This window comes from Phasianus colchicus, chromosome 19 (assembly GCF_987193195.1).
Source record: "Phasianus colchicus chromosome 19, bPhaCol1.hap1.1, whole genome shotgun sequence".
Taxonomy (NCBI): Eukaryota; Metazoa; Chordata; class Aves; order Galliformes; family Phasianidae; genus Phasianus; species Phasianus colchicus.
The window spans coordinates 5,794,320-5,806,401 of NC_143454.1; the positions used below are offsets into that span (position 1 = coordinate 5,794,320).

General features: G+C 46.6%; 1 long non-coding RNA gene across 1 annotated transcript in view; it reads right to left on the reverse strand.

Moving 5' to 3' along the window:
• The window catches only part of LOC149915449 (uncharacterized), a 36,837-nt gene that overhangs the window by 7,972 nt on the left and 16,783 nt on the right, over window positions 1-12,082 (reverse strand). The window contains exon 2 of the long non-coding RNA XR_016458760.1: window positions 9,560-9,660. This is a non-coding gene — a long non-coding RNA (uncharacterized LOC149915449). The remainder of the gene's footprint in view (window positions 1-9,559; window positions 9,661-12,082) is intronic.

The following is a 12,082-nucleotide window of genomic DNA, read 5'->3' on the forward strand; positions in this document are numbered from 1 at the left end:
CCTGATGTTCTTCGCTTCCTTCTTCTTCCCAGGACCCCCCCAGCTGCCCTTCCCCTCTAAATGCTGAATTATTTTACAGTTGATAGTTCCTTAGAATCGCCGACCTTTAAAAGCTGAACACTACATGCCTGTTGAATTTTAATCAATTTATTTTTTTCAACTGGAAATGTCAGACTTCTGTACGGAATTACTTGGTGCCGGCTGATGTGACAAAGACTCAAAGTTCAGCATCTGAAGCCGCGGAGGAGCAGAGAGTTGCGTGCATTAGCACAGATAATTTGCAGGATGTGAAAATGAGAGCAGGAGTGAGGGAGCATATATTTTTCATTAGCTTTGGTTTAGAAGGTGCGAGGACCTGCATTTATTTCATCCAGTGAACTCTGGCCTCATTAAATCCAGACCGTGGCCAGTAATGACTGGAAGTAAGAAGCTGTGGAGGCCACTAAAGGGCAGGAAGTGAACTGAGGTCTTCACGGAGTGAAACGTGGTGTGTGCATTGATAGAGAAGTGCACAACCTCTGCTGTGCCCACTCTGCAGTGCCAAGCACAGCAGAGAAGGTGCTGGCTGCCCAAACCATCTGCCAGCCCATGCTGGTGCAGTTCCTGAATGGGCATTATATCACCCACTTTAGTCCAGAAGACCAGCAAACATTTCACTTCCATGGGAGCTTTTCTCTATTCAAATAAAGATGACCAACTTCTCAACTTCTCAATTGCATTGAGTTTGGCTGCCACTGTCTGGAGAGATTAAGCATTCCCTAACCAGAGTCCATCTGCAAAGAGGGGAAGGTGTTAACTTGGGAACATGTTCCTGCTGCTGGGGAAGCCCACAGCACTGAGTATACACCAATGAGGAGCCCTGTAGTCCTTACTGGGATTTGCTGGCCTTCTCTGTAACTTCAGCATCGTGTTTGTGAGCAACAACTCCAACCAGGATAATGCTAGGAGCTGCTCTGCCCTCTTTCCAAGAAGGGAATATCTCTGATGTCATCAGAGGGCACATCCATTCTGCTCTGCATCACCTATTCCTGTACCATCAGTCACTTCAGGAATAAGTTATCACCTCGTTTTCTTCTACCAGCAGCCTCTGGTGTTCCCCTGCAGTGCAATAATCTGTTCCAATCTTGGACCATGACACCTTTACAAACAACTTTTTGTCCCATTAAAATTTAATTCCTTCTTTGGAATAGAGACTTCTCATCACACAGAACCGGATGGATAAATGTTTGCTAAGGTGACAAGGATTGAGTATATTTAATTTTCCTTCCTTCTCTCTAAAAAACTGGACCCGCTGTTGCCTCCTGGCACAGGTCCATTAAATTCAGTACTGAACCTTGCAAGTGGATCTGTGGTATAATATGTCCTGTGCTTCTCCACTGAACTGTGATAAGCACGTACCTATGTGCAGCAAGAATAATGTGGAGATTCCACATAGGTTCAAGGAAAGTTCTGGTGCCTTGGTCTTCCTGGAATGGAGGTGCACCTCAAATCCATGTATTCTTCCAGTGGCATGAATTACATTTAGTAAGATATGTAACTTTTGGAAACTTGCCATTGGAAAGGGTCGTTCTCTGCACACTGATCTTATCCCTCTCTGAAGCTTTGCAGTCTGCTGTCCAAGACTGAGTTCAAGGAACCTTTGGTCTGGCGTAGCACCATAGACCCTTTTTAAGCCCTCATTTCTCTGAAATGGGTTTTAATTGCAAAATTAAAACCATGGGCTGACATCAGCTCTTTCTGGGGGAAATGAGCCAGGTGAGATGAATTCCCAACTGGAGAAGCCCAACAGGAAGATGCAGAACTGAGCCGCAGCAGTGGGGTGCACAGCACTGCCACCAAGAGCGTGGGCTGCAGTGTAGACCAGTCTTGGTCTGAAGCAGGTTGATGCAAAGAACTGAATCTGACAAGTCTTAGGTGGCTGTGCAATTATCATTATATTCACTCATCTGAAGAAATGTGTTTCCCGTTCTACTACGCTTTTGATATTTCACTGTTTTTCCCCCCAGAAGGATGGAAAATTCCTTTGATTCCTTCGGAGTTCTAAGTTTTGCAATCATGGGAATCATTCCTGCTGTGTAGCTTCATTTCTTACTTTTACTTTTTTCAGTTTGGAGGTCCTGCTTCTCAAACTATCCTGTACCATCAGCCTGAAAACAGTGAGCGCACGGAAAGCAGCCCAGCCCACACTTACCAACTCCTCATCAGTATTCCCTTTAAAGAAGGCAAATGTTATTATCCTCTTTGCCAAGAGGGAGTGTGAACACATCTGCTGCTCCACCCACCTTCTTGGCACCCCCTCCCAATGCAAACTCCCACAGCTCACCCTCTGTCACAGCTCAACAGCCCATTACAAATGGCTGTGTTTAAGCAAGGTCTTGCTCTTCATTTACAGCCCTCTCAGTCACTCGATGGGTTGCTTCCCTGCCCTTTGCAGCCTCCGTTTGTATCAGGTTAAGAAAATGTCAAGCTCATTTGGAAGTTCCTCACCCTTCCTTGCTTTGCTGCAGCCATTAGTGGTCCTCTCCTTGCTGCTGGAAGCTGACATTTACATCACAGGCTGGGGCGGAAATAATAGTAATAAAGCCAGGCTTTGCTAATCAGCAGTTATGACCACCTTCAGAAATGAGCTCAGGTGGCCAAAGCTTATTTTCCTCATTTCCTCTCTCTCATGCTCCCATCTGTTCCTGCCTGGCCCCCCACCTTCCCACCCATTCTCCACTTATTTATTGACTGTGATGATAAAAGTGCCATTTGATGAAATAAAGGTTAAAAAAGTGACCATAATTTTGAGGACAGCATTGGATCTGTGTGAGTATACTCCTCATCAAACATGATCATCCCACTCAGCTCGTCCCATCCCACTTGACCCCAATACAAAGATGCTGAAGCCCATCTGTGGAGCTGGCAATGATGAGGACCATTAGTAAAGAAAGCAGGCTCTGCCTGCTGCATTTTGCTGGTCCAAACACAGTGCTGGACCAGAGAAGGGAGCTGGCATTTCCTGCTGCTGGTGAACCTCGTGCACATGGTGCTGTCTGACACGGGGATGGATTAGGTGACCTCTGGGAGTCCTGCTGGTCCCTAACCTCCCATGATTCCACAAGGTTGACACTTAAGGATGAGATCAAGTCTGGAAACCGCAGCTTCTGCAAGGTTCTACTAATCACAAGCTTCATTCAGATTTGAAAATGAGGTTTGACCAGGGCTATTGATTTCCCTTCTTGCTTTGTTTCTTCAATGTGTATGCATATGTGTGTGTTTGCAGTTTTAACCTGAAAGGCTGGAGGGCCCCGCTCCCCCCCTCTTCCTGACTTCTGTACACCTCCCCTTTGAAGTCCCAATATGGGACTTCATTAAAAAAAAGCAAACTGCAGCAATCAGGAAGCACGAGGGGAGGAGAAGAAGGAAGAACTGATGAGGACAGCAAGTGTTTGGAAGCTGGAGAAGGGGAGGAGCTGCGGCAGATGTTGCCAGCTGTTGCTCAGCGCGTGGGTGTCACATCAGCCCTCGAACAAGCCCACAAATCAAGTAATTGTGCTGTGGCCTTGCTGCTGTCCTTCTCTATTCAAGCTGATACCTCTCCCCAGCCCTCTTTCTGTCCTGCTGTCGGAGTCATTCACCACTGCCACTTCTGGATGCTCCACTCAGTGCTGTGTGTGATCACTGCCAGCTGTTAACGAGTGGGTAAAGGGAAGGGAAAGTGTTCTTTATTCATTTGATTGAAGTTCTCTCAACACATGAAATCAATCCTGCCTTTGTCTTTTGTCTATGAAAAACAATCTGCTGGTTTCACAGCCTCTCCTTTCCCTTCTTGAAATTTGGTTTTCCTGGACTGACACTGCTCTGTCATCAGAAAGGGAACGTTGACATATAACTCTCTTTCTCCATGTGACATTGCTCTCTGTGTGAAGCTGTCCTCTCCTGGCATCCAGAAGGGTTTCTGTGAGGTGTCAGGGTTTCCTGAAGCTCTCCCAGGCAGAAGCAACATGACCACAACATCCTTGCAAATCATTCCAAAAATCAAATAGACCCTTTTCCTTTTCCTTCGCCTTCCCCTTCCCCTTCCCCTTTTCCCTTGTCCTTTTTCCCTCTTCCTTTCTCCTTTTCCCTTTCTCACATTTGACCAAAGACTATTCATAATAGTAAAAAGGAATTATTTGTACAGCTAGAAGTAAAAGACCAGTCCATCTAACCTTAAATCTGCTGCCTGTTTAAATTCATTATGCCATCTTTATTCTTCTGATTACCTCATATTTCTCCCCAGGACCTTCGCCTTAGTCTGTGCCTAATACTGATGCCTTTTGAGAGAGAACTGTAATGGAGGAGATGTTATCTGGAGGACTGTCACTTCATTTCAGAAGATGATCTTTTCACTTTTAATCTCTGCCTCTTCCTCCACGACCCCACTGCCCCAGTGTCTATTCCCACTCCTTCTCCCAAAACTCAGAAGAAGAAAATGAAAGCTCTGCTGTCCCTGCAGCAAAAGGTGTGCCCCTGTGCCCGCCAGCTCTCCAGTGACCTTTCCACCACATGCACATTTTTAGAGCGTATCAATAAAAGGATCTTGATGCCAAATGGAAATCCAGCAGCTGCCTGAATTGCTGGAGGGCAAAGAAACCCATTCAAAGAGTCATTATTATTATTATTATTATTATTATTATTATTATATTACACATTCAAATGAACAACCCAATCAATTCCAAGCCTCTTTCTTCTGCAAACTCTTTTTAGGAATGATTCTGTGCCCAGCTGCAGAATGGCAGCTTTGCCCTGGGGCAAGCAGATGTGCTGCTTTGTCATCTTTGGGTCCCCCTGCTCCCTCTGGGGTTGTCATGTTGGAGGGATGTTGGGGAAAGAAACAAGTGGGGCACCAGAAGGGCTTCTCCTCAGCCTATGCGGGCTCATGGAGTATTTGAGTGCTGCTCTGCCTAATATTGGCTTTGCATAATGTGATTAATGTGTGGCTTTTCAGAGCATGTGACAAGCACTGAACTGGGCTTCAGTGCATGACCACTTTGAGGACTCTATCCGGAGAACCTCAGCCTCATTTCAGAGATCAATATTCCAACCAGAGCAGGGCTAAGCCAGCTGCACACCTCTTGCAGCCACATGGGCCATACCTCATCTTCATTCTCCTTGGTGGTTCCTTGACCATTCACCTCTCCAGCAGCAATCAGCCTCCCTGGCCCTGTCATTATCCCTGCTGTAATGATGAAATAATAGCTTGCTGCCTCCAGCCTGCCATCAGGATTGCCCTGAGTGCAGATGGCCTGTTGTGCTATCCAGGCATGGGGATGTGCCAGGGGATGCATCCACAGTGTCGGTGGTCCAGCTTGGATGTCCTTCCTGAATGGCATTTCTGCAGAGATCTGGGGGGCAGAGATGCAAGCAGTCTGTGCTTCGGAGGCTGTGTGTATATTTTTGATTGTCTTATCATCACTGACTGCAAACTTTGTTACACTGAGGTTGCCTATTAGAAGCACTGAGCCTGAAGAGACACCTAGGTGCTGCACTGAATGCACTGCCTGAAGGATACAGGTGTTCAGAGCATAGAAACACAGAAACACAGAATCATAGAATCGTTTGAGCTGCAAGGGATCCCTAAAGGCCATCTGGTCCCACTCCATGCAATGCACAAGGACACACAGCTCCATCAGTGCTCAGAGCCCCAGCAGCCTGACCTTGGCTGTCTGCAAGGACATCCACCACTCTCTGGACAGCCTTCCATTCTGAATTCCTTTCTACAGATTTCAGGGGTTGGACAGACTTTGTTTACACCTAATCCCACCTCTTAGGAGCCAGCATCCATTGCAAAACTCAGACTAAAGTCCCTGCCCATCCACCTCTTGTTTGTTTGTTATTTTAATCTTCCTCCCTGGTCTACAGTGTGAAGAGAAAGGGCTGATTGACAGCTTAACTGTTTCAAATCAATAGAAAGAGCACTTGGAGATTAAAGCAATTTAAACAAGGTGTTTATGTGGTTTGGAGCTAAAACTGCACTTGAAGGAAACAAGCGAAGGAGATGAAGGAAGTGGGTCAGCCAGGAGACACATGGAAAGTACATGAGCAGAGTTAAGATTACGACAAGAGGCTGGGATGGCTTTTTCATCAGAAAGAGATCACTGCTTTCCATAAAGGAGGTCTAATCTCAAAATTGCTTTAGCCTCCGCCTGATTGTTCCATCGATTTAAAGATGCTGGCCCTGTCCCTCTTTCCATCCCACACTCTCTAATCTCTGGCACATCTCTCTCTCTTTCAGTCTGCGATCTCCAGCTGTTGTAACGGGGCTATAGAGACACGGCCCCTCCCAGCCAGGCGCTGCCTAAAAGAGGTCCCCTGACTGTGTTTGCTTTGCTGGGCTGGAGGATAGATGCAAAGCCCCAGCAGTGCTGCAGCTCCTGCCTGGAGCAGATGAAGTAGCTCAGGGGCAACTCTAAAGCCATTGCAAAGATCCCATTATATTTTTAATCAATGCAAAGGCCCTGTCCCCTTGCTAAATTACTTGAACTCCTCCCCTCCCCAGGCTTTTAGGTAATTGCTGTAGATGAACGTGACTGCGTATCAAGGATAGCTGAGCCAGGCCTATTGATCAAACCAAATGTGCTGTTGGCATGGTTTAGAAGAGCTTTACTAACTTACCCCAGGGGCAGATCAGGACTTTTAGCCAAATCAAGGTGAGCTGCTTTACGTAGTCCTAATGAGGTGGTAATCCAGCCCCTCCTTCCCTAGATGCCCACTGCCCAACGGCTGTAATTTGCCCTGGGACGTGCCAATCTTTTTCCAGTGACCACAGAAAGCATCCAGACCATTGGTTTATACTAAGTGGCGGAGCTTTGGTTCTCCCCATGCTGAGCATCCAGCCCTACATGGATGAAACTCTGCAGAAGACACACAGATGCACCAAAAAGCTAAAATTGAAGAGAGCAGATGCATGAAGAAGCTTGGGACAAGAAAATGCAGCCCTTCTGGGGCCACCTCTGGCCAACTTTACAAGCAGACTGCCATGGCATCACTCCTGACCTGCCTGTCTTTGGGGATAATGTCAGGTCCCAGTTCTTCAGCAAGGACTTGAGAGCAGAGCAGGTGGTAAATTACTGTTTACTTTCCATCTCACTGAAATATGCAGCGGGATTCTGCCTCTCTGGCTTCACAAGAAGAGCATCAAGTAGAGACACCTGCTTTGGTGGTGGGGGAACTGAGCGTGCTTCAAAGGCCATGCACATCATTGATGTACCCTGTTTCTAAGTGTTTATTATTTTCTTGGTGATAAGTGTCCAGCTGACAAAGTAATTCACATGGTGCCACAAGAGCTGTCACAGCTCCATGCAATTAGAGTGAGCCTCACAAAGGCACGCTCTGTCTTCCTGGGTGATGCGGTGCTTGCAAGCGATGCTGAGCGCTGTTAGGTTCATCAGCTCATTGTGAAACCTTGCAGTTGTCCTGCCCAGTGCACTGGGAACTGCTCCAGCATGCAGCCTATAATGCTCCAGGAATTTCCAGGAGCAGGCGTGTGTCCACATATCTCAATGTGGTACATGATATGAGTGCAGTGTGGGACTGGACATGAGTGCAAGAATTCGGGTTTGTTCTATCACACAGATTAGCTGTATTGCTTTGTGTGTCTAGCTCTGATCTCCACGACAGGGATCACCATAATTACCTGTCATAGCATTCTTTTCAATGTGTGTTTCTGAAAGCTCTGCCTGCTGTTCGACCCATGCCTTTAGAAACAGACAGCTTGCCCTTCAGGGAGGGCCTGGTGGCCTCATAGGAAGGAGCAGGACTTTGGGTTACGGTTAATTATAAGGAGCTTTGTTTAACAGGGAGGTGAGGGAGCTGAGCAAGGTGTTGGCTGCCATGCAGAGCCTGGAGATAGCCAGGAACAGACAGAGATACACAAGCTGTGAAACACAGCCTTAGCATGGCTTGTCACAGGAAGATGATGGCCAGCTGAAGCAGTGCCAGCTGGGCTCCTGCCATCGGGGTGCAGCCCAAGCTTGCTGCAGATGGGGTTTGGCTGGGGGCTCTGGGGGGCATGCATACAGCTTGTGGGCTTAGAGCACCGGATTGACCTGATAAGGGAATGCTGTAACTGCAGATCTGCTCATCCGCAGTGGCAGGCACTGAGAGCTGGGTGGAAGTGCTGCCCAAACTCACCTAGGAGAGCAGGAAACATGCTCCTGGAAAGCACCCTGCTTTTCTTTTTCTGGCAAATGTCTGCCATGCAAGCTACTCAGAGGCTATTTGCAGGGAGATAGTGAACATTTGGGATTAATTTGGTATCAGTAGTTGGCTGCTCCCCCTGCAAGGGGATGGGGAGGTTGCTGGGAACAGGGGGAGAAAAGCATCATGCCTGCAGCTTTTGTTCCTCCTCTCCCCTCTGTGTGTAAATCCTGGGTCTGTTCCATCCCTCCCTGCTCACCTCTGAGCTGGTGCACATACATTATCCGCCAGCTGACAGATACAGCAGTGACGGATTAGCTGAGCTGGAGAAAGGCCACATGGACCCTGGGAAGCTGGTGAGGCAGGTGGGCAGAGAGCAGAGGGCTGTGCTTGCTTCCTGCAGACTGAGAGCAGACAGCAAGCACAGGGAAGCTGGAAGGAGATGCATATGTGACTGCACAGGTTGGGAGCAGTGTTTCTGAGATGTGTGAGAGCAAAGCAAGGTCAGCTCTGCCACCTCCTTGTGCAGGGTTGGTGGGTGCATTTGCATTGCCAGCCACCGCTCAGTGCCAGTTTGCACCAGCTGAGTGCTTCAGCCATGAGTTTTATGTGCTGATGGCATACAAAATGTTTGCATTTCTCTGTCTCCAGCTTCTAGAAAGGAAAAGGATTGTATTGGCACTATAGGAAGGATTTCTTCGTCGTATGTGCAGATAAATACTATGCCTTATTTATTAGGAAGAAGAAATAACTTCACCAAATTATAACTTGACTAAAACAAGAACCTATTCCCCAGTTCCACACACTACACACAAAACAATGCCAATTTAAATTCAGATTAATTCAATTTTTGAAGATAAAGGCAGGTGGAGAAAGCCCTGGTTCCCCATGTGTGGCTAATCCATAGGAATGCAACAAAACCAACTGTCTCCATTTGGCTGCTGGGAGGAAGGCGTAGCTTGGCACCTGAAGGTGCAGATGAACCACAAAGTGGGGGAGGTGGAGAAACATCACCCAAAAAAGTGTCCCATAGGCTCACAGCGTTCTTGCCACATCCATGACATCCTTTCTGGACCCAGGAGACTCTTCCATGGTAGTTTTCCTCATCCAAATATGAGGAGCTGTTAGCATAGAGAGTGGGGGCATGGCATTGAGTATGTAATGCCATGGTTCTCCTTGGGAAAAAGGAAACCGTGAAGGAAACTCCAGATTTACAACTAGTCTGATCTCACAGATCTGTGAAAATCCAGAGGATGAACTGACTTACCTGGGGAACTCTGTCTGCTACTGATGCTATTTGCCATCATAGAAAAAAAGTTTCCTCTGGCTTCCTTTAGTAATCAAGTACCACAAAAACTGCATTCCCTTCCTTTCATGTGCTCCTGAACAGACTCACCAGAGATGAAGGGGATCTGCTGACGGGGAGAACAGTGGCTGATGCATTTCAGGGTGCAGGCAGAATGTGTTCCCTTAAACACATACGTGGGCTCTCTGATCCTGCAAGGAAACACAGCGTTGTTCAGTAAACTGAACGAGACCATTGATGTGCCTCACTGCACCAGTGCACAGCTGCATACATTACGGAGGCTGCTGGCTGGCAATTCCAAGGGTAATGGCAGTAACCCAGTCTAATACAGCTCCTCAGTAGTGTGAGAGGTGATGGGAGAAGATGAGGAAATTTCTTTCCCAAGCCTGTTCTTTCTCTGCATTCTGAGGTTTGAGATTTCCATTCCCCCATTCACAGATATAATGACGTGCTCTTAATGGCTGTAAAATTACTGAGCTCTTTTTTAACTCCAGCAACAGCATATCACTCTCTGACCTCCTGCAGTAGTGAATTACATGAACTGACTACACAGTACATCAGGTGTGGGTTTTTTTTTCCTTTTAACCTGTATTAAATTTACCTAACCATTAATCTAATGGAATAACACCATAGTTTTCATATTATGGGATAAGACAAGGAGAGCAAGAAATTGCTTTTCACTATACCTCTTATAATTCTAAAATACTCCTGCCATTAACATTCCTCCCCAGGCTAAGTATCCTCTGAGAATTCTGGCCACATGGGGTAGTCACAGACAAACCCCATTTAGGCCTTCAATAGCCTTTGTTTCCCTTCAATTTTTCAATCTCAATTAAACGTTGACATCTTCCCCGGTGTGAAATGACCCAGAACATACAATGATACAGTCTAAGTATATCCAGGCTAAATTTGGCCAGATCTTTCTGTACAGATGGGAAGCATGGGCAGTGGCTCTTCACCTAATAATTCGAATTCCCACAGCTCGAATGTCTTTCTCTTCCCTGAAATGGTAGTGTTGTACTGTGGCTGTCCACTCATGCCTAGGTCTGTAGAGATATTTTTAAGTCCCTCTTCTGTCATAATATTGATAATCGATTGCCTTGGAATCAGTAAAGATTTTCTTTAGATTGAATACCTTGCTAGATGTCACAGGCCAAGAGTTCAGGTACCACTATGGATGTTTCACCGCTCCATAGAATCAAAACCAGGACTCCCAACATGTTTCATTAAGCAAAAAATGACCCCATCCCTTTGTTGGAAAGAGTGTTGGAAAGACCATCTCTGGTGTCTGCATTTGCTCCTCACCATGTTCTTGGGATGCTGCAATCTTTGCTGACCCCAGCCTCTCATATCCCATCTCTTGATCTTCTACCCTTCGGCCACTGCTCTGCCTCAGATCAACAAGCACAACCAGACCTCAGACAACCATTTTTGCATCAGGAAAGTCCAGAGGGGTTGTTACAATAATACTATCCTACCTCAAGTCTATAGAGAATCTAGAAGTGATCTTAAAAGGAGGCAGAGTATCACTAGCAATGTTTTACACACAGCAAGCACAGGGAAAGGAAGTGATTTATTTGAAGTTGTACCTCAAGGAAGAGGAAGGCTCAGGAAAGGAACTCAGAGTCCATTATGGAGCGTAAGTGGAAACCAACGGAGTGCTTGCAAGCCTCTCTAGGTAAAAGAAACACCCAGGCTGCTCCAGCAGACCTGGCTGCCAGCCAGCTGGAGGAAGAGAGCACACGTAGGGTCCAGCTGAAATAAATGAAATCCTCTCATGGGAGTTTCAGACTTAATTGGCTGTTTTAAGACCAAGTAAGCTAGCAAAAATCTCTGGCCACATCTCTTTCCTGCAGTTCAGTGGGCTGTGAAGTCCAAACCAAGTCCCATAAGCACTTCTTGAGCTTCCAGAAACCCTTCTTCTTTTTTGTGCTTAGAAAAACCTGCCTCTCTTTGTGTGAGATGAGCCTTTCTGCTTTCTGGTATGAACTCATCTTAGTGGCACTGGCAAGGGAAACCATGAAGATAAGATTTGTTCAGGCTGCAAGCCTTCTGTGAAGGTAAATATAAATGCGTTTCTTCAACACTTCCCCTGTTTCTCTAACCCTTCACCTCTGTACCGTGAGGCTTTCTAGATGCCGACACATCTGTCAGGCTTCTGAGAAGCACCACCATGAAACCCGTTGCTCCTTAGGAGTTAAGAACAATGAACATAACGCATGCCTATGGCTTGCTGCTTTTTGCCGTATCTCCCGTTTGCTTTTCAGTACCAACATCACTTTAACTTTTTTTCTTATTGATTTCTTGTTTCTTTTTCAATCCCCCTTTTCCTTTCTCACTCTCCCCTCCATTCCCGGGATAAGACATAACACTGTTTTGCCTGGGCAGTTTGGCAAAATGGACAGGTGGAATAAGTTAGACACAAGGACACTGAGCTGTTTTTAATTAGTAGCATAATTACAGCCTTTGGAGACCTTGGCTGGGGTTCAGAATCCACCTCCAAGCAGAGCAGCTGCTCCACTTCAGGGAGAAGTTGGAAGCACCAGGGTGAATATCTGACATGGGTGACAATATATGAAGATAAGATCCAGAAAACAGCAAGCAGATACGGGA